Raw genomic sequence first — 3,863 nt, 5'->3', positions numbered from 1 at the left:
AACTTCAGGGTTTTTCATTAATTAAAAAAAATCTTACTGGATTTCAGCCAAAACAACAACAGTAGCAGCAGCAGCAGTAACAATATCACCACTACAGACGAGAAGCAATGCTCCCAAGCCCTGACTAGAACCAAAATGATTAGTAATTAATGATAAATGCAAGTACTCAAATTTAGTGGCTAGGATTCAAGTAGGACACGTGAAAACATTAAAGGGAAGACTTCCATTGAGGACCTCAACTTCAGTGACGAATTTCCAAAAGCCTACTTAAAGTTGAAAAATCAACTGAAATTAAATATAAGCAAAAGGAAGGTGCTTATACATTTAGATATAACACTATGCAAAATCATTTTATTTTAAAAATAGGTGGTAGACAAGAAGTTAAGCCAGATGCTATTTTAAAAAAGTGTGTGAACTTTTCAAAGCAACATTGCTTAAATACTGTCCAGATTTAACATGTCTCCAATCTGTGTTGCAGCCTCATTGTACTGATCATTCTCCTTCCAAACTGCCATGTCCTCAGGCCCCTCGCATACACTTACTGTCCCTCTGCCTGCAGTGCACACCCCCCTCCCTTTGCCACCATCCCTCATGATCTGGCTCAGGTAATGTCTCCTCTGTGAAGGAAGTCTTTGACTTACAGCCTAAGTCAACTTTGTATTTGCACCTAGAAGTACTTACCAAAATACATTTTTAGATTTATGAATCTTTTTCTCATCAGACTATGAACTTACCTCATTGTTTTTATATTTCTAGCACTCACTATAGACCTATCATGCCGTAGACAGTAAATATTAATTGAATGAATACTATCTGCACCAATGTAAGTATTACACATAAAATGAAGGAAGTGCTATTCGTATATTTAGCACTGTTCTGGCCTTTATTAAAAAATGTCCAAGAATCCAGATATTAGGAGAGATTGGAGAGGATCCAACAGAAAAAGCAAAATAATTATATTGTTTGACCTGTGAAAGAGAGTTGGAAAAAACTTTTTAGAAAAAAAAGCAAGCAGCAAGATGATTTAGAAAAAGAAAAAGAACAAGAACAGATATTCTAGAAAGAGGTTAGTATTTCCTTCATGAAGAGCAACTAGGCTCATCACAAAGGAATTCAGTATAACCACCTTTCTGATGGCAAGTACAGAGAGACATTGGAAGAAGTCACCAAAGATTTGGGAGGAAATTTGCGAGCCCCTTGTCACACTCCACTGCAGCTATGGCGGGGTGTGTGAATAGCTTATGCCTGGCAACATGTTCAAGCCTAGTATTTGAAAATTAATAACTGTCATCTAACTAATAATAAACGGTTGGTTTTTTTTTTTTTTGCAATTTGAGATTCCCCAAACCCATGTTTACCAAGGGCAATTGCGGAGGTGCGGGGAACAGGATCTGAGGGAAAAATGGCGGTCCTTGTGGTGAGTAAAAGCCAAATCTCTGAAAAAAAGAGACATGATGTCAGTCATCTCAGACAACTGAAACTTTCAAAATGATGAACATGTCACTTGCAAAAACAACTAGAAGTTTACCTGTCCACTGGAGCTTCCTCCAGATTGTTCAAGCTTATAAAACAGCAGCAGCAACAAGGTAAAGCAACATAAGGAAAGACATTATTCATTACAAAGAGATTCGATGAGAATAGGTCACAAGCCACTCCTGAGCATTACACTAGCCAGTGGTGTACCTTCACTTCTGAAATGAAAAGCAGTTGAGTATCCAATGGGGAAAGGTTGAATTAATTTTGCCCAGTGATTTAGAAGGTGTGCTTTTGGCCTTTAAACTAACTTCCAAATAATGTTCTTATTTACATTTCTTAAGATTAATTACATGTTGCATGCCTCTTTATCTTTGAATCAACAATGATCTCAATTTCATTCTCAGCATTTCGAAATTCCAAGTGAAGAGCATACAGGAATGTAAATTTAAATTAAAAAATTTTTTTAATGTTTATTTTTTTTTGAGAGAGAGAGAGAGAGAGAGAGAGAGAGAGAGAGTGTGAGCAGAAGAGCAGAGAGAGAGGGAACACAGAATAAAAAGCAGGCTCCAGGCTCTGAGCTGTGAGCACAGAGCCCGATGCAGGGCTTGAACCCATGAACTGTGAGATCATGACCTGAGCCGAAGTTGATGCTTAACTACTGAGCCACCTAGGCACCCTGTAAATTTGAATTTTGTATTCCCAAAGTTTGAAAACTTCCTCACTTTGAAAGCTGCTTTGTTACAAAACGTGTAGGAAAGATTTGTCTACTTGGTGGCCTCCATATTCACACTGTAACTGACACAGATTACAACCAAAGATCTCATTTGTATAGATGTGAAAGGCATGGCTATTGTCAGCATGAGATGGTTTGGGGTAAAGGCATTATAAAAGAAACTCAATTCAAACTGCATAACTAAGACCTAGGTCACTGTGGAATTTGAGTTCTAGCTTGCTAAGTTTATTTGAGAACTTCCTATTTTCTACTTAGGACTCTTATATACTTTAGAAGCATTTTTATAATCTTTGCACTACTTTGAGATAGTTCTTATGACTTATTTTACAGACCAGGAAGATATGGGTTAGTTCCTTGCTCAAGGTCACGTGGTTTGCAGATGGTATGAGGAACTGAGATTTTTACTGGGAGGACCACTGGGGTGAGGAACAGTGATAAATTCCTGATTCTATAACTTCCTTGAACTCTTTCTCTTCTGTGAAAGGAACAGATACAGGAAATGCTTCCTGGCCCAGAAATCCTGTGTCTAGAATGGAGATGGAGCGGAATACGGAGGAGATGTACTCACAGGGACAGGCAGAGCGGTGGCAGCGCTCAAAAGGCCGGCCAAGAGGAGAACTTTCATTCTGAAGAGAATCTGCGATTAAAGGTTAGAAGATCATTTTTAGTTTTTTCTAAGTCCTATTCCTGTTGTCAATAGGCTGTTTAGTTAGAGGTATTGCAGTAGTGGTCAGGCTAAATTATGCCTCGATTCAGGTTTTGTAAGCCTAGAACATGCTTTAAAAAATTTTGAATGGCTTTAGACAAGACATGCATTCTCTGACTCATAACACTGCATACACTTCATATTCTTCCTTATAATCTCATAGTTCAACATACTTGTTTGGCCCCTGAAGTTATTTGAATTTGCAATCTCTATCCACCAATCTCCAACACCACTGTTGCATCATGCTTGGTATTGGAAACATATCACCACTGGCTCTAATGAGATTTCTTATATAATATACACGTAAATCCACCTTAAGCTCTACCCCCATGAGACTCACTAGACCTTTACATAGTTTGGATGCTGTTACTGACAATAATAATTTCTCAAGAATAAAATGGTAGGGAAAAATCTTGTAAGGCATTATGGGTTGGTAGAGAATAGCACAATATGAGGGAATTCAATAAAACAAATCAGTGTGGCCTTTTACTGGCCAGTAGATTCTGAAAGCAAACACATTTATGGTGTTAAATCACATTTAATTCAAATTAACTTACCAGATGAATTTCAAACCCAACCACTGTACTCTGGAATTAAATTTTGAAAGAAAAATCAACCTCATCATATTCTCATTAAGACTCGTCCCCAGCATCAGAAACAAGATACACCTCTTTATGAAAGTCACTCTTCAATGAATTTAGATGGATTTTAAACGCAACTATGACTTACCTTGATGCTAGTTTACTTTGCCTGAATTTAGGCAACCCATCTCCCTTTTCCTTCTTTTTCAGGTTTTTCTTTTATGTTTTTCTTCCTTTTGGATCCAAACCCTTGAATTTTTTTTTTGTTTGATAATGGGTCTACTAGAAACCATTAAATTACCCAACACGAGAATATCTTAACATTCTTTCACTTAGTGCAATAGAACCAGTCCAGATTATATTGTAT

General features: G+C 37.4%; 1 long non-coding RNA gene across 2 annotated transcripts in view; it reads left to right on the top strand.

Moving 5' to 3' along the window:
* LOC115295498 overlaps positions 1-3,863 on the top strand; it is a 14,329-nt gene that overhangs the window by 5,558 nt on the left and 4,908 nt on the right. Inside the window, exons 2-3 of one of the 2 annotated variants that reach the window (XR_003910428.1) lie at positions 1,338-1,417; positions 2,694-2,858. This is a non-coding gene — a long non-coding RNA (uncharacterized LOC115295498). The remainder of the gene's footprint in view (positions 1-1,337; positions 1,418-2,693; positions 2,859-3,863) is intronic. The other variant, XR_003910432.1, reaches the window with a different exon arrangement.

The sequence above is a fragment of the Suricata suricatta genome, chromosome 1 (assembly GCF_006229205.1).
Source record: "Suricata suricatta isolate VVHF042 chromosome 1, meerkat_22Aug2017_6uvM2_HiC, whole genome shotgun sequence".
NCBI classification, from domain to species: Eukaryota; Metazoa; Chordata; class Mammalia; order Carnivora; family Herpestidae; genus Suricata; species Suricata suricatta.
This window is presented reverse-complemented; position numbering and strand designations above follow the sequence as displayed.